Source organism: Microcebus murinus, chromosome 12 (assembly GCF_040939455.1).
Source record: "Microcebus murinus isolate Inina chromosome 12, M.murinus_Inina_mat1.0, whole genome shotgun sequence".
Lineage (NCBI taxonomy): Eukaryota > Metazoa > Chordata > Mammalia > Primates > Cheirogaleidae > Microcebus > Microcebus murinus.
The window spans coordinates 33,260,352-33,282,507 of NC_134115.1; the positions used below are offsets into that span (position 1 = coordinate 33,260,352).

General features: G+C 43.2%; 1 protein-coding gene across 1 annotated transcript in view; it reads right to left on the reverse strand.

The window, feature by feature from the left end:
- GLIS3 (GLIS family zinc finger 3) overlaps nucleotides 1-12,432 on the reverse strand; it is a 438,302-nt gene extending 425,870 nt beyond the window's left edge. The window contains exon 1 of the mRNA XM_012737636.3: nucleotides 11,844-12,432. The gene's annotated coding sequence lies outside the window, so the exon portion shown is untranslated. The remainder of the gene's footprint in view (nucleotides 1-11,843) is intronic.
- Nucleotides 12,433-22,156: the final 9,724 nt, after the last annotated feature.

Genomic DNA, 22,156 nt, shown 5'->3' on the forward strand with positions numbered 1-22,156 from the left:
ACTCCAAATGTATGATAGGCACAGTCACAATCTGTCTTTTATATAGACATAATAGTCATAAAAAGAAGTCAAAGCTGAACAAACACATAAAATAGAGACTGGGTACAAAGCAGTAGGAACCAGATAGCTTCAACTGGATGATTCCTACTTTTTCTGTATGATCCACTCAAAATCTTGGATGAATATTTCGACTCAACTACCAAAAAAATGACTCCATAAAGCATCAAAAAAAAAAACATATCAAGGATGCAAAACATTTCATGATGAGTTTCTTTTTCTTTTTTATTTCAAAAAATAAAAAATAAACTTAATTCTTAGCCGTATTCCTCTAGCTCAGGTCTCACTCCTCCCCTCCCCTCTACCGTAATTGCCATGAATGGACAAATAAGTCCAGATTATCCAAATCTGCATCATTTAAGTTTGTTTATGGAACAATAATAAATAGTCCCTGAAATAAGAGTAGCTGTAAAAATTTTTTTCCACTGGAAAATGCCAATGCCTTTTATGTCATGTCCATGTAGGAGAACTCAAGTCTGTTACCAGCCAGTCTGCTGATTCATTCATTGGTTGATTGTGAGCAAGAGTCATTTAACGTCTCTGTGCTTTGTCAGAAAAAACTGGCCATCTATCCCCTACTCATTGATAAAATAGTGTTTTCTAAGCACTCTGAACCGTAGAGAAGAAAGCACTTATTCAGAAGCAACCAAAAAAAATAGGCAAAAGAAATATGTCATATTGGCAATTTTTTGAAAATGAAGAATTGTTCAACATGACTGGAAATATGAGTCACTAAGACCAGGGTCCAAGTGACAAGTGTCTGAAGATTTGCAGACTGTGCCCATTTCCAGGTTTTTAAAAATAAGGGAGTCATTTTTGGCAGTAAGATCATATACAAGCAGGAATTCTCATCAAAAATCTGGATAAAAATATATAAGGAGGTACTTAGCATTAGGCTCAATCATTAAGAAGGTGAGTCTTTAAGAAGGAAAAATAATTAAAGCACTGAGAACTTAATTAAGTATCAAGCACTCACACCTGCCTGTGTTGGCCTGAATATTTATTTTATTTTTATTTTTTATAAACTGCACTCCTATTTTAAATACTTTTAGGTTGAAAGTAAAAACAACAACAAAACGTACTTAAATTTTATTGCTAAAAAAGTAGCAGCCAGAAATTAAAGTGATTAATACCATAAAAAAAAAAAAACAAGAGGCCAATGGCATGTGAGCTTAGCAAAACCAGCCTCAAGACAAAAATAAAAGAAACTATGTGAAAATATGCCTAATATTCTAGTTTTCATATTAATTATGCCAACAGATTTTTCAATTTTTCATTCAATCTAATGAGATACCAGAATGTAAAAATCAATATTGTCTATTATAAATGGACAAAATATTATATATTATAATATTTTTGCATACTTTTTAGCTAGGCCATATGATTAAGGTATAATTCTAAGTCTGTATGGTAACAAAAAGGGATAAACTGCTAACTTTTAAGAAATACACATCTTCATAAAGTCAGAGAAAAGAGCACTCAAAAAGTCAAGATACCTGAGTTCTGCTTCTGGCAAATCATTTACAACTTCTTTGGACCTCACTGTTTTTCATTCATAAAATGTTGAGGAGGTTGGATATATTCATTGTGGTCTCTTGAAATTCTGTTATGCCAATTTAGATAAGGAAGATTATCAAAAATACTCACTATTACCAAGAATAAATATGTAGATTTTATACCTATGGCACTTAAATCTAGGAGGATTGAGTGGATGAGGAAGCAAAAATAATAGCAACCTCTGCCAACTCCATGAAAACAAGAGCTGGTAGAAAGGTTCTCCCACCAGCAACATGCTAATAGGCAACACTAGCCATGAAGAACGAATTTTAGGATTGAAATTACACTTTGCCAAAAAAGCAAAATCTCGACGAATCAGTATCAGCAACCTAACTGGTGGGATTCCATTGGAAGGGCATCTTTCTATTCAAAAACTTGATCAAATTCTCCAGCATTTTCTCCTCTATCCTCTATCCAACTACTCCACCCCAGGGTACCACCATCACCACCAACAAAAGAAACAAGAAAAAGAAAAATCAAGGAGAATTTAGAAGAATAAATTTAGGATGTTTTGGATCTGACATATTAACATATTTACATTTTTAATGCCCCGTTAGTTCACACAATGGAAATGTTCATTCTGCTAATATGAGTCAACATGAGAGTTAATAAATCTTTCCTTTTGACCACTTTCGAACTCTTAAAATACACTCCTGTAAATCAGGTCAAAGAGGAAATTACTTAACCCCTAAGGAAACTAAGGCACAAAACCATTTAATAATTCCACTAGTTTTCTAGAAAAGCATGACTTTCATCAAAATATCAAATCATGACTCCACCTTTTACCCGAGGCTCCAGCCACTGTTCCTCATGGATTAAAAGATTAAACAAACGAAAAGCAATGTTAACTCATCCATTCAAGAAAATTTCGAAAACACGACTTCCAAAATGCCTATTTACAGCCAAAGGCCCTTTCTTAGTAAATACCATTAATAGACTCATCTAGAGTCATAATTCATCTGATGAGCCAGTTAATTATTAATTTTCATACATCATTTCATTTCCTTAGGCTACATTTAGCCTTTGTTACATTTTCCATTTCTTATGCCACAAGCATTTCTTACCCTGCATAGAAAACCTGATAATGAGGCACAAAATACTGGTGAGCAAACAAACTGCTCCTGAGTCTGCTGTGCATATATATGTCTAAGCCATCTAAAATGGAGTTTTTATTGATTCTTCTTATTTTTTCCCTTTAGGTTCATGATTGTTTAATTTCATTAACACTGCCTTTTCAACACTGCTGCCTTGATCCTTAATAGGCCCGTGTTATTCCCATGAGCTTCTCTTGTTACAGCTTTTGTAGCCAGAAGAATATAGAAATGAAAAGCCTATTGATAGATAATATAAGTTATTCTCATGCACGGCTGCAGTGTGAAGCACATTTTGCAATTCAATCAAGGACAGATAGAGCTGAATGTTCTTAGATCCCAGGAGTTCATTTTAATAAGCAGAATGTACCTTGTCCTAACACAGGTGACTGACTCCTCAGAAAAGATTGTATAAACAAAAACCAATCATGTAAGTCATTTTATTGGCAACAATATAAACACAGCTATATTAGATGTCACCAATAAATCAAAATTATTCTTGTCTGCAATTTTAACAAGAGGAAAGTGCAAACATGTGCCTGTGAGGCTGGAGGATATTATAGAGGAAATGTATTGGATGTGTACAATATTATTTCTCTAAACTGAAACTGGAGGGCACTATATTATGCTACAGTAACTCACAACAAGGAATAGTTCATCATTTCTGTGGTTCCATAACTTTATTCGGTGACACTGACAAATTCAAAGAATTTTACAGCAGAAGTTACACAAAAACAGAGCTGAGATAATTCCTCATTAATGAGACGTGCAGTAGAAACTTACGGAGGTTACACCTAACAACTAGTGTGTATAGACCGATTCACTTGGGTACTCCCAAGGTCTACTGTTGGCAATTCTAAGAATATTAACATATTTATTCTGAACACTGAGATGTATAAATGTTACTTAAATGATATAATCACTATTAAGATGAAATCAAAGAGGTTTCATTCTCAGTTATACCAATTAAAAATATAAAGACAAATTAGTGTTCCCTCCAGAGATTCAAGAGCATTCTCCCAAAGACCAGTCAGAAAAGATAATATAATATAGCTGGGCATGGTGGCTCACTCCTGTATTCCTAGCACTTCGGGAGATCAAGGAGGGAGGATTGCTTGAGGTCAGGAGATAGAGACTGGCCTGGACAATAGCAAGACCCCATTTCTACAAAACACTTTTTTTAAAAATTAGCTGGGCATGGTGGCATGCACTGTAGTCCCAGCTACTCAGGAGGCTGAGGCAGGAGGATCACCTGAGCCCAGAAATTCAAGGCTGCAGTGAGCTATGATGATGCCACTGCACTCTAGCCCAGGTAACACAGCGAGACCCCGTCTCAAAATCATAATAAAAATAATGATAATATAATGAACATTATGGATCCTATCTAATAGCAACACTGACTTTGTTTTATCTATGGATTCAAACATTTAGCTATCTAATTAGATACATGTTTAAGCTTTTATTTTATAAAATTTTTGTCAAAAATAAAAATAATCTTTCCTAAGTTTATGGAGTGAAACAACTGGCAGTGTCATTGTAAATTTAAATTAATGACTATGATATTCAAAATATAGGTAGTAAATATAGACAAGACACCGAGGAAAGAAAGAGGAAGGGAAATGGGAAGAGAGTAAGGGGAAAAGGAATGACCAGATTCAATTCAGGAATTTATTCCTAGTCAGTCAATCCTACCTGAAAAATCAGAAGCAGCAATGAGGACCGGCCACACAGCGACAGTCACTGCAGATTGCTGGAGGAAATTCAGAACCTTCAGGGAAACACTGCTGGAGGGCAATATTAAATGTTCAATAACCTCTCTTAGAATCCACTTTCCACAATTCAGTGCATCTATACAACTCTCATATCCTCCTAGTTTACTAAATGTCACTACTTTTAGTAGTAATTACTTAGAAGTGTTTCATTTACTTTGCCTCAGTCATTAACTCATCAATGAGTACAGAAAGGTCTGGAGAACTGCGGTCCTAGTGAAAACAGCAAAGGCAAGGAAGCTAAGTAGGGATTTCCTTGGTCAGCTATAAGAAATCACACAATGTGAGAATGAACTTGGGACCGAAAGATTTTTAAGACAAACACGAATAAGTTCAGAAAGCACCATGCTTTGATCCATGCATTGGCCCAGTCCAGGTTATGAATATGCCATAAGTTCCTAGATCTATGTTTAACGACGTACTCTTTCTAAAGCAGTGTTTCTCAAAGCAGTATGCAATTCACCGATGCTTTACGAACTCAATCATTCAATAGAGAGAGCATTTTTTAATGAAATAGAACCACTAGAATAAAATAGAAGCTACCAGTGCATCAAATGGATTGATGGTTAGGTATCTGTTTTCAGTTTATTTGTGGGTTATATATCTACTTATTCATATGCATATTTTGTCTTCTGGGTAAGGTATAAAATATATTTTAGGGTGAGTCACAATCAAAACAGCATAAAAGCCACTGTTATAAAAGCATTTGTACTACATGCCTACCCAAGTACTTAAAAAGGACAGCTGCAGGTAAAGATAGAGTTAAATAGTCAAAGTAAAAATGAATACCAAAATATAGCTGGAATGAGGAATGGAAAGGATCTAAAAGTTCAACATTTTTGGCTTTATAAAAAAACAAGGATTAAATAATACAAAGCCACATTCCTACCACTGCTATCTTTCACTGTGCCTTCTTCTCAGTAAATATCAAGTGATCAATTGTGCTCAATAAGTAACAATTGATCAACCAACTAACAGAATCAGGATCAAAATGACTGATAATTTTAGATTTTTCTTGTTGCAGGGGTAGACAACCTTCCCTGGAATAAAACCCCTATTCTTGCACAGCTAAAGAAGGAAAAGTTTAAATTAACACATAATGTCTGTGAGAACCGAGTCTTTCAAAATGTGTTCTTAATATGAGTTAACCATCAGATCCTAAGAAAAGGAATTTGAAATGGAAAAATGAGCACATTCCCTATGATGTCATTGCTGAATTAATTACCTGAATTGCAAAGAGTGAACACCACATGGCTATGGTTTGATACACAAAGGCTTCTTCTTCAGAAATATAAAAGCAAAATAACTGGCTGGAGAGTTTTCTTAAAAAAAAAAAAAAAGAAATCCTTACACAAGGAGGTACATAGGTAGTAAAATACAGCCAATGAAAAGAGCATTCTTTGTCATTTAGTCTGTATAACTAACAACTCGGTCCACATGAACAGCTGTTTGCAAGGCTAAAAATCACAATCCTTTAAAAAAAGGTAATAAACATGTACCTGTGCAAGATTCTAGAAATAAAATTTACCACTCCTTAAACCAAATATTCAGGGATATTAACGTGTACCTATCACACATGTAACTGATGATTTTTTTCCTTCAGTGTAGTTATTGCTTAAAAGTGACCAATGTAACTATTTTTGGCTGTTGGTAGACAGAAGTTTTATACAAGTTAAATTATGTTCACTGACATCAGCACAGAAGTATGAACGTCCACAACAATGACTAGGCCCTTAACCAACATGACAACATATTTATTAAAGAAATTTTTTTAAACCCCCGTGAATGACTCAGCCAAGTTACAGACAGAAGTGGAATCTATTGGTCATGCTGAAAAGGTTGGGAAAACATTAATCTATTTCTTCACACACAAGAATAACAAGAATTCATACCTAGCCCTGGCATCTAGTTGATTTTCTGTGTAAAGTATTCAGCAGGTCTAGAAACGAAACTTCATAGATCCGGTTCACAACTTCAGAAATATCTGGTATTCACAAAGTCTGATCTCTTTATCAAGGAGCCTAGAACAGGGTCTGACCTTGCACTGTGACCCTTTCTGCCCAACTGCGGTTCAGCAAGGCTGGCTGCGTCTGAAAGAATGTGCAGTCGTTCACGTTCTGGGCCTTGAAGAGATCACATCAGACAAGGAGCCCCCACTGGCTAGCTTTGTCTCAAGTCTGTCCTCAGCTACTTACAGCCTTCACGATTCAAGTTTTACAGATAAACCCCCTGATTTTGTTCCCAAAGTGGAACATGACTGGATCCTGGTTCCATTCATTCTACACGTTACCTTGGATTTTAACACCTTGATGGTCATTTGTTTCCCTCCCCCCTTCTTTTGTCCTCCTTCTCCCCAAAGTCAGATCTGATTTATCCTCCAGGCCCACCCCAAATACCCACATTAGGCCCTCCCTGATCATTTCTTAGTCTCCACATCTCTGATCTATAAAATGGGGATAATTACGCTATTGTGCAGTTCACAACATAACAGAATAGTAAATGAGAAAATGCGTGTTGTACGCTTAGCATGCTGCTCAGTACATAAAAGGACCCAATAAATGTTAAACATTTACACTACACACCTCTCCATTAACATTCAGAACTTTCTACAACGCATCATAGTTATTTGCCTGTTTCATCTCCCTGTCTAAATTCTAATTTCATTGAGTTTTGGGGTTATATCTAATTTATCTTTGACCTCTCCCTAGCCCTTACATGTACACAGATTATTTTATACTATACCTATATATTTATGTTTTTCACACTATTTTTATCATACATACATATTTTTATACTATTTATATATTCACATACATTTGTTACTATTGATATTATTCATACCATACTAATCATTTATACTGAAAAATATGGTGTAAGTGAAATATGTCATTATAACCCACATTTATCATTTATTGCCTGAATAAACACGAAAGTGAGGTACAAACATTTAATCATGAATCCCATGTTCTGTGGCTTATGCAACTTCACGACAACTGCCTTGTTTCCTAGTCTATTCCTTTCTCTACTAGGAAAAAGGAGCACAGAAATTCTATTCCACTCTTCTAGGCAGGCATTTTATTCTTGTCTTTAACTTGGCATACTGGCAAACAATGAAAATCCTGGCTAAAAGCTGCCAAACGAATAGAGTTCCTTCAGTACTGAGACCAGGCACCTTCCTTCCCATCGTGAAGGTTGTTGGCCCTCCCAAAGGGAAATACATTCTGGGTTGTCACAGTGGAAGGAGCTCCTCAGCATACTCTACCTCCACTGGTGTCACACGAGACATTTCACTTGTGTCTGTTTGGTCTCCCCAACCAGACTGCGATTAGAATATAAATGTGGCTTTATGTTTCGTTAGCATTTTTCTTTAATTCTATCATGTTAAGTAATGCCTCACCAAGTCATTTCTGCAAGCCAAACTGTTTCCATCATCTTTAAAGGGGAGTCCAAATTATTTGACCTACTAAAAGTTTGTTGTGTGGAGCGAAAGAAGCCAGACAGACCCAAGAGTGTGTATTGAATTATTCCATTTACATAAGATATTTTTAAAACAGGAAAAACTAATATATCTGTTAGAAGTCAGGGCAGCGGTCACCTTAGGTGAAGGTGGTAACTGGAATAGAGTATGAAGGATATTTCTGGTGTGTTGGTAATGTTCTGTTTCCTGATCTGGATGCTAGTTACGCAGGTGTGCTCAGTTTGTGAAAATTCATCAAGCTTAAGATAGATGTGTTTTCTGTAAAGATATTTTATTTCATCTCAATAAAAAAAAAATTGGGTTCTTGTGTCAACTCTGACTAAAGTAAGTGGGAAACTAGGAAAACTTGGAACTTGGGCATCTTTTGATCAAACTATGTGTTAAAGTCATTTTAAAAGTTTTGTTCTATCTCATTTTCCTTTAATGAGAATGGTAACATATTTTTATTGCACAGATTTTGTATGTGCCTTTTTCCCCCAGTCTCATAGATTGAGTCTAAGAACCCATCCAACTTAGGGAAAAGTTAAAGAGTTAAATTCTGTATTTCCACCTTCTGTACAATATAATAGCCTCTACAGAAAATAATTACAGAAACACAGGAAATTACTTCTCCAGAGATGAGAATATGCATGGGATGCCACTTTCTGAATTATCTCCTTCATGAAGTACTCCTATAATCTGGAAGAAATGCAAATTAACATTCCAGTTCCAAAGATCAATAACTACAATATAAGAGGAACAACAGGGGAAAGAATGAACATCCTCAGGCTTAATTTACTAGCTGGAAAGAACACTCGAAGAAAAAAAGACTGAGAACACTGAGCTCTCTTCTGAAACCATGGAGAGACCACTCTCTGCTATGTAAATCAAGGCAGAGCTGATATTATTAGATATTATTTAACTTCCCCCACCCTATTTTGGCCTAGTAGGAATTTCACCCATCTGGGAGATCCTGGAGTCCTCCCCCTCCACAAAAGTTGCCTTTCCTATTTGGAATAATGATCACAGGTATTCAGTCTCTGATAGCCTGATTACTATTAAGTAACTTGGGTGTAATATGGGGATCAGAGAAAAGATGCTCTCCCCAAATTGGCCTAATGTGAACTAAGGAGAGAGGAAGTTATAGCAGCAGTTAACTACTCATACTCAAGGATTACTGATTCCTCTGAGCAAGAAAGGAGAGAAGTTAACCAACTATCAATAAGGAAAGGTGTTTTTAGAAATAACTGGGAAAGAAATGTCCCTCCATCTTCCTTTCAAAGATAGTGTGAGAGCTAGTCTGGCTGCACTATTAGTGAAAATATATGAAAACTGTAGTAAGTTTAATGATGGTCCTTAAACTTAAGCTTGTTGTCGGTTGCACAAAATAGCATATGACATCACACTCTCTTGTCTCTAAATCACTTCAAACTTTCCCAGAACAACTTTCATTGTGGCAGATCCTTTTTGTGCAAACTTTTGCAGGTTGCACCTGCTTCACGCAGCACCACTGTAAGTAAACTTAGAGGAGAGAGAAGAAATACGAAGATTTAAACCAACACAAATCAATTTTGTACCAAAACCAAACAAACAAACAAAAAATTCCCCCAGTTTAGTCTAAAAAGGAAGGTCTGATGAGGAACAAGACAGAGGGGGAAACAAACATCTGGCTAACTCCCAAGGCAGAAATCATGACTCATCAAAGCTTTCAGGAGGGACGGAATGAGAATGCATTTCTCTTGAGTTCTGGAGAATGCTGTCTGAACTGGGAATTTTAAGTGTTTGTCCTGGGCCTGAAACAACTGGCTGTGAGACCGTGGGCAAAATCCCTGAAGTCTCTGAGGCTCGGTTTCCTCATCAGTAGGTGATCGCCAAGGTCCCCTCTAGCTGTAACAGTCTACACTGGAGACTCCCGGTCCCATAAGTCTAAAGGGAATTGGTCCACTGGGGGGAGCTGCAGAACTTCCCTCTCCTCACAAACTCCAGGGCCCCAGGGGCCCCAACGAGACTCGGGAGATGCTGCCGTCCTGGAAGAAGGTGGCTCTGCCGGCGCAGGGAGAGGGTGCAAGGGCCCTCCTCTCTGTAAAAGGGGGCCGCAATCTCAGCAGTCCAGTCCCTACGGCCTCTGCTCCCCGAGATTCCGGAAGTAACTCCCCTTCCTCCTGCCCCGGGTTCAGATGCTCCAGAGATGAGGGCCAAGCCGATGCCAGGGAAGCCCAGCGGGGTTGGGGGATGGGGAGGCTGGGGGGGTGGGGAGGCACGCAGAGCAGGGGGCGGAGAGCTCGGAGAAGGGCTGGAGAGGTCGGGAGAGGTGACCCGGCCCGCCAGGCTGGGGAGAGGCTCGAGGGACCAGCCAGGAGGAGGGCAGCCCTTACTGGTTCCCTGCCCCACTAGCTTGGCCCCTGGGGTTGGAGGCCGGGGCCCCTGGGCTCCCCGGCGCGGAGCTAGGGGCGGGTTCGGGGGCGGAGGCGACAGCGCCCGGCTGGGAGCGCGCGGCTGCGACCCCGTCACTCCCCCGCCGCCTCCGCCCCTAACCCTCGGCCCTGTCCGCGGGCGAGCAAACGCAGCAAAACAAAACAAACTAGTGCCGGCTTCCTGTTGTGCAACCCAGTCCCGAGTAAGTCGAGGGCCGAAAGGGCGCCGCGGCGAGGAAGCCGGGCGGCGGGGACCCGCGCGCTGCCCGGCCCGGCCCGGCTGCAGCGGGCAGCCACGGCCGCCCCCGGGAGAGCGCCGCCGCCCCCCGGCCCCGACCCCCACCAAGCGGGGCCCGACCTCGGGTCTGCTCTCGCTCCTCGCCTCGAACAGCCTGAGCAGGTCGGAGGGCGCGACCGGCGGAGCCAGAACTCTTCCCCAAAGTTTCCCCCTCCAGGTACCGAATTGAATCACCCTTAGGATGACAAATCAGCCAGGGCCAAGATTTCCAGACACTTGGGTGACTTCCTCGTCCCCGAGGTGACTTGTCAGCTCCAGTGAGTAACTTGGAACTGTCGCTCGGGGCAAGGTGTGTGTCTCGGGGAGAGCCGGCAGCTCACTCACGCTTTCCAGAGAGCGGCCCCGGCCGACTTCAAAACACACACAGGGTCATTTATAGGGACTGGAGCCCTGCGCGGGACAGACTCTCAGACCGAGACATTTTCCAAACAGTGCTGACATTCTGTCCGGCCCCATGAAATGTAAACGCAAGGTGACGAACCCGGCGGGGAGTGCTCGTGTCTGGATGCGTCTGCGCATTCGCGGCGTGGGAGGTGATAGCTCCAGACCCGACAGCTGCGGGTGGGCAGCTGGACCCCAACCGGGACGAGTGGAGCTACCCTCAGCCCGACGACCTCCCGAAACTGTGGGGACACCGGCTTGGGTGAGCCACTGGCGTGGAAAACAGCTTTCGTGGAGCTCCACGCACACGTGGGACTGGAAGAGGCAACCACAGCCCCGTGTGTGCGCGACAGTCCTCGCGTCACCCCATCGGTTCCCACTTGGCCAAAGTTGCCCGTCGGTGGGGACACGGGGGTGGCGCGCCCGTGAGAACCGTAACTTGCCCTCATTTTTGTAGCCCTCCTGGAGGGGCCCTGTGCTTTAAAAGGAAAAACAAAAACTCTTCCCAATTAACCGAACTTTAAAACCTCGTTGATTTCCTTTCCCTCTTCTACCCTCGGCGCTCTTAGGCAGCTGACAAGAGCGCGGCTCGGTTCCTAATGGAGCGCTGCGACCGGCCTCCCTAAGCACAGGTCTCTGAACGACCTGTGAATCTGGCGCGCATGTCCTTAAACCCGCGCGAACGCCGCCGGCTCAGCGTGGAAAACTATTTCTAATCCCTAGTTTGCGTCTCCGAGCCTTACCTCCCCCCACACTCCCGAGCGCTCGGGCTCTCCCGGTCTGTCGCCTGCGAGCAAAGTTCCTATGGCATCCACTTACCAGGTAACTGGGCTTTCCACAACAAAGCGGGCGTGCGGGTCCCGTCCCCCGGGCGGCCTGCGCGAGTGACAGCGGGCGGCCAGCGCTGGCGAGGAGTGGTAACTTGGGGCTCCAGCCCTTCAGCGCGCTCCACCGGCTCTGCCTCCTTCGGAAATGAGAACTCCCATCCAAGCCGGGGGACGGAGCGCGGAAACCCGGCCCAAGTGCCGTGTGTGCGCGCGCGTCTGCGAGGGCAGCGGCGGCAGGGGGAGGAGGAGGCGGGAGGCGGGTGGCCGGACCCTAGGCATCAGCTCATTCTCCCCCGCTCCGCACGCACGTACTCGCGCAAATAATGTTTTCGAAAAGTTCAGTTGCGACTTTGCGCCTCGCCTGTCCTGCTCATCCTCGTCCTGGGCCGGGGATGCGTCTGGGGGCCGGCCCCGGGATGCCGGCTAATTGCTGCCGGCGGGTTCCGTCGTGGGGAGGGGGGGGGAGCGCCGGTGAGACCCTGGACGGCGCGGACGGCCTGCAGGGGGTGCCGAGAGGGGCGGCGTCGGCGGCACCCGGTGCCCGTGCGCGCCGCGCTCTGGGCTGCCGGGGCGGCGCAGTGTGGACGCGGCTGCAGGGAGAGGGGAAGGGGGAAGAGGGAGGGAGGGAGGGAGGCAGCCCGGCGAGGAGTGTGGATGGGTGTGCGGCCGCGGGGGCCGGCCTGCAGCCAGCTGCTTCCTGAGTGTGAGCGCCGAGGGGGGAGGGGGAGGGGTGGGGGCGGGCTCGCTGGTCACCAGACTGGCCAATTCGAAGGCCGAGCTTGTGTCTCCGGCGTCCGCTCGCACACTCCCCGTGCGCCAGGGAGTCGAGGAACTCCAGAACAGGGGTCACAGCGGGGAGACACTTTGCCTTGTTTCTGGCCTTATTTATTCAACTGACTTTTTTTTTTTGTAACAAGGAAAGTATCAGTGTTTCGAAAGGATTTGATGTCAAATCATAAAGAACAAGAGAAAAAAAAGACTCAGAAGTAAAACAGGGAGCAGAAACTAAAAAGTGAAAAATGGCAAGAGTTTCTTTAGAGATTGGATGCGCAGGACAACTTCAAAACTGGATAAATGAAGCACAAAGGATGCTTTTGGCATCTTTTCAAAATATAGGCAGGGAAGAGAGAAAAGTGATGGAAGTGTTGCAAGGGTGAAAAATTCTGAACACAGGCTGCTAGGAACAGGGGCGCGTTCCCTGCACATGTTGCAGCTATATAATGGTGCTTTCTCCTTAAGAATTCAGCATCCTCGGCCTCATTCCCTACCTAAGTCGTGACCTCCAGCCCTTCTGTTTGGCTTAATAAGAGCCTTCAAACGGTTGTCACCAAAAAGCCTGCTTTTGTGGCGCCCCATATGTACTGCCACATACGCAAGGACTTCCATCTTGGGAATCAGTATATGTAACATACACAATATCCTCCAGTTAGACCTTTCTTCGGTGAGAGTATTTAATTCGCCCTCATGAATGAAACGAATAGGGATGTCACAAGATGCTTTTAGAATTTGAGCAATCCTTACATTTTGTTCTACTACTCTCACTCAAATATAAATCAGCATTCAGGTAGTAGATGCCATGATTAAGACAGAAGCCCTCAAGTAAGACAAGCCAAAGATATTTTTGGCAATTTTCATTTATCTTATTTCAGCAGGAATATTACTGGATTAATATTAACATCACCAAAGAAGCCAAGTTTTCACAATGCTTTTTTTTTCTTATGTAGTCATGTTATGATCCTCTTTTCCTTCTCCTTAGGACACAAACTGGTCAGAATGTCCATCATCAGAATATCTATCAGCACAAGTAGAGGGAGGGAGATAAATTAGTAAGTGCCTAGGATATGTCATTCTGTCAATTTTCCAGTTTCTCTCTCTGTTCTTCATCTCCTTGTAAATACAAGTATCCAAACCCAAGATGGCAATAGATGGGTTCAACCACACATAAGAAAAGAAAATACTCATAAAATGAAGCATACAGCAAGATCACAAAAACAGAAACCAAGTGGTGGAAATTGCCATAACTATTCCATTGTGGCTAGTTATTGCAACATGCCTGACATTCACATAAAAACTCCTCCTCATTAACTCCAGCCATCAGGAGCAGAGCAAGATGGGAATACTGACCCTTCCACACATCATGGGAACTTGTGTTCATCAGACTTCTGCGCTATACAACTGCTCCCCAGGAACTTGTGGACAAGCCTGGGTGGAGGCTGCGAAGAAACCTTTCCAATGTCCCTCAAACACTGTTTCAAATACAATGGTTATGATGCATGAAATCGTATTCTAGAGCCTTGCAGAAGCTTCCAAAACTTCCCACTTGGTGGGAACAGCTTAGCTGGAAGAAAAAAAAGAAAAACATAGTGCTACACCCTACTTTAATCAATGGCTCATGGAAATAAAACACTGGGAAAGTTATGAGTCATCAACCTGAAGATCCCCAAAATCTCTTCATTTATAAGAGCCTAAGGGTAGGAATGTCATTTTATTTAGGTGTGATTTTCATGAGCCTCTAATATTCCTAAGACATTTACCACTAAATAGGTACAGGGCTTTGTTTGAATTCTTTTTGGGGACGGGTGCAAGAATGTAGATCTTCAATGTCCTTATATTCCATGGGCTAGAGTAAAAATGCAGTTTTGTTGTTGTACCGATACAACCCTGGAGTGACTCAGAATGAGCTCTGTACCTTTTCTGGGCTGACTTGGTCAGCAAGGGTGGGAGAGGGGGAGTAATGAGAGACAGTGGGAAAGGAAATAATGTCGTTCAGAAATGATACTTTCCCCTCTGTGAGCTCTCCGTTATGCATCGGAATCACACCCTGGCAGCCTTTCAGCCAGATAGATGGGAACTGCAGCCCAAGTCAGTATCTTCACTCTCTAGAGACGTATGTTGTATGTGCCTCAACCGCTGACTCAGGCCAGCTGACTCAGCAGACAGGCCTTTGCTGCCAGCTCATGTCCAGTTCTCATTCATTTGAGAAATATTCAGTGAGTACCTCCTCTGTCCAAGGATTGGGACTGAAGGGACTAACACCTGCAGGCATTGTGCATGGGAGGATGTCGCATAAAGCTTTTTGCCCAGTGAGTGGATCATAGCAAACCCTCGAGAAATGGAGATTCTTTACATATATTATCTCAACTACTCCTCAGCTCCAAGTTCTTTCAGCATGGCTGTCCTGCCAAATAACTGTGCAGGCTCTTTGAATGTGTACAAAGCATATTGCAGGCATATAAAGTGCAAAGCATCCTGATTAGTGTCAGATAAGTGCAGTTAAGTGTGTAAGGGGTGTGGAGGAGGCAGGAGTAATTTCCTACAACGTGACATACAGTAGCCTGACTGTTTGAGCTGGACATCAAAGAATAGGTAGAGAACTGATAAGCCAAGGAGACTGTTCCAAGTGGAGGAGCCAGAATCGGAAGGGGTGCTGCAGGCACGGATCCTATGCAGGAGCTAACTCAAAGCTAGCATACAAAATAGGGACATTCACAGTCTTGTAGCTAGAGCAATAGAACACTTCCAGAAAGAACAGCCCAATAGCAAAACTTCGGGAGAACTGTTATTTGTGTCAGCCTGAGTGATCTAACAGCAAACCATTTGCAAACTTAGAACTATGATCAGATTCCTACTCTCATAAAGAGTCCCTAGAGAGAAACAAATGTGAACCCCAAAATGCAGATAAGTCTAGCTAACAGCACCAGTGATAGTGTGCTTAGCTACTAAAACACACACACACATGCTCACACTCACACACACAAGCTGGAAAGAGTCCAGTTATGTAGAAATGCAGTGGAAAAAGTCAGTGTTTGCCAGCTTTAAGAGGGGAACTAAATGTGTAAGATGGAAAATTTCCACTTTACCTTCCTGAGTGAGTAGTACAAACAGTGGAATGCAGCAAATTTCACATTATGCTATCGGTATGTGATACACTAATCAAACTTAAGTTAGTCTTTCTACTGATTGGCCACAAATATAGTCAGCCCCTGCCTTTTGGCTTATGCACCAGTGATGCAATTTTTAAAAATGCTTATTTACACCCATTACATTCACAGCATCATATCGTTTTCCCTTTCTAAGGTCAAAACTATAAAGCATAGTCTAAAAGGTATCACACCAAATGCAACTGACCAACATGTGAAATATCTTCCTCCATACAATGTCTCTCAATCTTGTCTGATTAGTAATAATTTTCTTCCTATTTCATACAAACCCAGCTGAAATGCATTTAAAATTCTACAAATGTTGATGGGATATTTCTTGACATGGTACTAAGGTATATCTATAAAGAGCTTACCAAAATGAAAATGAGTCTATAGATATATACGATATTCCACAGGCAGGCAGTTATTCTTTGACCACTTAATATCCATACTGAACACTTACATAGGGTGTTGTAAAATTAATTACCTAATCAAGATGCTATCTTATCTACAAGTGCCTTGTGTAAGTGCCTTTTAGTAGCTTAACTTCTCTTCATAAGCCTTTCACTGCCTACCACTAGCACTGAGCACTAGTAAGTAATTAATGCTTATCAAATGAATGGATTAATTAATGAAGGAGTGAAAGAATGGTTTCCTTACTGTCAGAGACAGTGACTAGCACTTACAGCTCGTCTTCATGTGTATGTATAAATCATGTCAACACTCCAAAAGAGTCTGAACACCTGTACTTTCTTTCTGTGCCCCCAGGCTCTTTATTATACACTGAAGATTAAAATAGTACTTCCTGTTTCTGAGGAAGAAAATTCAAAGTCTCTATGCAATGTTTAGAGTTAGGGGAGAGCCACCCTCCTTTCCCGCCACAATACCCTTTCCCTAATCTGACACTCACTATCTCCTTCACATCACATCAAACCAGGTCATTTGCAGCATGCCATGAATTCTACACAAAAAGAGAAAAACATATGCCAAATTATGGGGAGAAAAAGGAAGAAAAGAGAAGGAAAATAGAGAATAAGAGTGCAGGGAGGCCGGGCGCAGTGGCTCATGCCTGTAATCCTAGCACTCTGGGAGGCCGAGGCGGGTGGATTGCTCGAGGTCAGGAGTTCAAAACCAGCCTGAGCAACAGCGAGACCCCGTCTCTACTAAAACTAGAAAAAAATTAATTGGCCAACTAATATATATAGAAAAAATTATCCAGGCATGGTGGCACATGCCTGTAGTCCCAGCTACTTGGGAGGCTGAGGCAGTAGGATTGCTTGAGCCCAAGAGTTTGAGGTTGCTGCGAGCTAGGCTGACAACTCGGCACTCACTCTAGCCTGGGCAACGAAGTGAGACCCTGTCTCAAAAAAAAAAAAAAAAAAAAAAAGTGCAGGGAGGAATGTGCATTCTTAAAAAAAAAAAAGTGGAAATAAAGAAGGCAGGACAGTATCAGGACGCCATCAGGAGAATTGAAAGCAACAAATTAGTTTGGAATAGAATTAAGATCTTGGGCCAGGGAGTGATTTGGTGGCTTTTCAGACTCCTCCCCAACTCACCTCAAATCTTAAATACACCTGCAAAGGGGTTTAAATAAACTTGGAAATTTTCTACAAGCTCTAACTCCCCGTGACGTTAAAACACTCAGAAGGTTTTCGTATATATACACACACTTCTGTTCTTCAACCCTGTAGAGCAAGGAAGAGTGGAATTTTATTGTGCCTTGGACAAATGACCTATAAAACAGACTTGCTTTGGGTAAGAATTCCTTTAGGCTGGGGCACTACTCCAAGTCTATTATCTGCATTACTTCACTTAATTCTCACAACATCCTGATGAGGTGGGATCTAGCACAACTTCCATTTTACAGATGAGAAAACAGAGGCATAGAAAGGTGGAATACCTTCCCAGTGTCACCTAGCTCGTGTGGTAATGGCCAGGCTTGGAACAGAAACAGCCTCCCATATTAACCATTGCTCTATTACTCTTTCAGGGCAGGAAATCCTGCTTCCACCAGACATTTATTTATTTATTCACTCAGGCAGGGGATATGTTGGAAGGATACTGGACTTTGGAATCAGAAAACCTGTAAATTCCAACTTCACCACTTACTGAGAGAACTTCTGAACCACTGGGGACTTCGGTTCCACTACCTGAGTTATTGCAGAGATTGACCGGAAATCGTGACACTGGCCAGCACACGTGTGCAGCCAGGGGCTTCCCCTATTGATGGGGCACAGCCCAGGAGCTTCGTGGGAAAGTGACCCCAACCTCAGCTCCAGGGATGGCTTTGATGGTTCTGGGAGGAATCTCATTCCTCTGGTCAAAGTGAACGGCTCAGAAATCTGGGCCTCAGCCACAGGGATTGGTTCAAGAATGGACGTGGGACCTAATTTGGGCTAATGAGATGTGAACAGGAAAGTTCTTTCATGGCTTCTGAGGAAGGTGGCTTCTCCTGTTTCTAGAGAGCCACTGGAGAGGTGGCCTTCACCCCCTCTTGTGAAGAGACAAAAGTGAACAAAAGTGAGCTATCTTTTTCTCAGCTTGCAGAGGAGGCTGATACTCAGAGGAGGGCAGAGTGGGAGAAGGTTGCAGAGAACAAGAGCCAGAGCCCTGATGGAACCACACCTGATCTCCACCTGACCTCTTGATTTTTCATTTGTGAGAGCCAATAAATCCATCTTATTTTTTAAACAAATAGCTGACAGCAACTTATATAAGTACCTAAGATAATCAAGGCACCATCCAGGGCACAAAGATAATCAAGACAAACTTCAAGGGGCTCATCACCTAATAAATACTTAAAATAGTTTTTGTGGCATCATTTTGGCCTTTTTTTTTTTAATTAAATTTTGGCTCATGCTCACTTCAGGATCCTCCTACCACTTAGTGTATAATATTAAGCAAGAGAAATTCCACCTCCCCAGTAATTACACAATGGCCCTGTTCAGATCAGCTGGCCAACCTTTGAGGGTCAGCTAGAGTAGCTTATCCATTTGGTTGTCAGACAACTGCCTTGAAAAGCTAGTCCATGTCTACTGGCTAATAACCGTTGCCCTGGAACTCAGCACCTAGTAAGAAATATATGCATTCCCAAATTCCTATTGAATGTAGATTTTTTTTCTTATTCCCAGATAAAATAGAGACTCCAAGATTTTCCTGGAATGCTATTCAAAAATAGAAAAGGAATCTTACAGAAGTGCCTGCCCGGGCATCTCTGAGTCGCTCGTATTTTTGTTGTTGCTGCCTTTGGGTTAATCCCAGCTTGGAAGGTTTCAATTCATCCTGGAACATCCTCCCCACCCCCAGGCATTTCTGTTTTCTGTTTCATAAGTAAATGGCATTTAAAACTCTAGCTATAGATACCATTCGGGGCTGTTGGCATAAGCAGCGGGGCAGAGAGTCCTTAGATTGTAGATTGAATTTAGGGCCGAGCAGTTAGACAATTTGAACTTGATAATAATGATGTTATCTCAGCAGGTTGCATAGGTCAGAAATGTGCTCCTGTCACTGCTTTCTTTTTCCTTCCAGCAAGAAGTGGACATTAAAGAGAAAGCATGGGTGGCGAGTTATAAGCGATCAGGTTAAGACACAGTTTAGTTATGGCAATAATAACTCACATTTATTAGGGGCTTATTATGTGCCAGGGCTGAGCAAAATACTTGAGATTCTTGATCTCATTTAATTCTCACAGGTATGGGGCTAATGAGTGGCAGAGGTAAAACTAAGACCCAGCCCCCTATGGCTGCAGGGCACATGCTTGTAACTGTAACACTATACCACCTCCCTAAAGGACTGCATTGACATTTTGGTGAGATATGTGTCAAATATAATTATATGTAAAATTTAAGAATAAAACATATGGTATAAATTGTATGACACTATCGGTGATACTGAACTATCACAGCTCCTCAAAGCCTGCCTTGTACCCCTCTCCCAAGCCTCCAAGCCTTTGCTCCTGCTGTTCCCTCTATATGGAATGACCTTCACTGTCCACCTCCCTCCTATTCTGTGGCGCTCTCTCTAGCAGGGAGACTACTGTACCCCACCCCCAAAATGTCCACATCCTAACCCCCCGGAACCTGTGAATATGTTAGGTTACAGGGCAAAGGGGACTTAAGGTTGTAGATAGAATTAAGGTCGCTAATCAGTTGACCTTACAATAGAGACACTCTCCTGGATTATGGGAGCGAGCTCCAGATTAGCAGGGTGATAGGGATGGAAGTAGGGCCATAGGGATGCTATGCCGCTGGCTTTGAAGATGAAGGAAGGGGCTATTAACCGAGGAATGTGGGCGGCCTCTGGAAACTGGAAGAGGCAATGAAACAGATTCTTCCCTAGAGCTTCCAGAAAGGAATGCAGCCCTGCCACAATGTGATTGCAGCCCAGTGAGACCTGTGTGGGACTTGTAGCCTACAGAATTGAAAGGTATAAATTTGGGTTATTTAAGATGCTGTTTAGGGTAGTCTGTTACAGCGGCAATAGAAAACGAATGCACCTTCCTAGCTTTCCTCTCTCTCTTCACCCCCGGGGCCAGACACCCCATGCTCTGGGTCCCCGCAGAACATGGTCCTTACAGTATTTAAAACTAACCATACTGTTTGGGGCCCGGGTGTGTTCATCCAGTCCTTCCCTTACCTCCTTCACGGTCTGAGAGCCTTAGCCTGCCTCTGCCTACCTTGTGCTGGGAGCACGGGCACTGTTAAGTGAAATGACCCAAAGCCCATGGACTGGAAGGAAGGGGTAGGGCAGGAGAAAGAGGAAGCAGGAGAAGGAAAGCAGCAGGAGGATGAAGGGAGGAGGAGGGCAAAGGGGTTGATGGGAGAGGATGTGAGAGAACAAAGGGGAAGGAGGAAAGGACAGGGAAGACCAGGGTGGAGGGAACGAAGGAAGAGGGCTGGAGGAAGATGAGAAGTTTGGAGCAGAGGAGAGGGAGAATAAGGAGCAGGGACCTTGTGCTCCGTGCCCCCACCTCCCACATGATCACCCCCTTGTCCTTCCTCCCTGAGCTCTCCCAGCCTTGAGGATCCAGCCCCAGGGCCTCTTCCTGGCGGGGGGTCCCAGTGCTGCCACTCTTTGGAATCTCTGGAGAAGCTTGTGATTGGCCTGGCCTCTCCCCAGAGATTCTGATTCAGTCCACCTGCATGGGATGTGAGCATCAGGCCTTTCTTGAAGCTTCCCAGGTGACTCTACTGCGCAGGCAGGGTGAAGACCCACTGTCATCAAGCCCGCTTTGACTTCTTTGGCTCACCTGGAATGTACCCTGCCCCTTCTGTGTCCCACATTTGGCAGCTGGAGAGTCTGAATTGAGAGATGATTTCAGACGCCAGACTCTGGAGCCAAACGGCTGGGATTCCGTCCTGGCTCCACATTTAATAACTGAGCGACCTTGGGAAGGTCCCTAAACCTCTCTGTGCCTATCTGTCCATCTGCAAAAGGAGAATATAGTAAGGGTACTTGCCTTAGAGTGTTGTTTTGAAGATTAAATGAGTTCCTATTTGTTAAGGGCTTAGAATAGTGTCTGCCCCACAGAATGTACGATGAAAACATTTGTTAGATAAAATGAAATCAGCCTGTGTCGTCTCTGAATTGTTCCTCTACCTTGTCATGCTGTTTGACCTTTTATGAAGGCCCCCGCCCCCGTTTACAGCTGCACCCTCCTGTCGTTCCCACCGCACCAAAGCCATTGCTCGCTGCATAACAGGCATTTCAATGAGTCTGTTATGTGAACGGAGCAAAATCAGGAAATCATTCCAAAATATATATGATCTGTTAATTAAAATCAAGAATTGGCTATGAGTGAATAATTTTTTAAAGACTGGTCATTTAAACAATTCCCACTTAATGAGCAAGGCCCATGGAAAAGGGACCCAGAACACATTGGTTTTAAGGAGGGAGGCGTGGAAGTGAAAGGAAATGTGTGGCAGATGGGAGAGTCCCCAAGTGGGTACCAAAACTGGACAATTCTGATTCTCTGACTGAGGTTACAGAAGGCCATGAAGTAGGCTGGGAAAGAACGGAGGTGGAGGTTATGGGAAAATATCCGCATCAGAGGAATCAAGGCCACAGAAGGCAAACTTTGCTACTTCATAATTGTGCCTAAGTCTGGCCCAGTCTAGATTTCTATTTAGATGGCTCATTTGCATACACACTCGTATACATTTAAACTCTGGAAATAGAAGTTCCATATGTGTTTTATTTACTCTCATTTATTTTTTATCTTTACCAGTTGGCCTATTTTTTTTTCCTTCACATGACATCAGGAGATCATCATTGCAACAAGCAACTCAGCTTGGGGATGTTGGGATAACTCGGAAAGAGACATTTGAGACAAGATGTAGAACTTTGTATTAGAGTACAATAAAATATACAATGCACAAATTTGGCG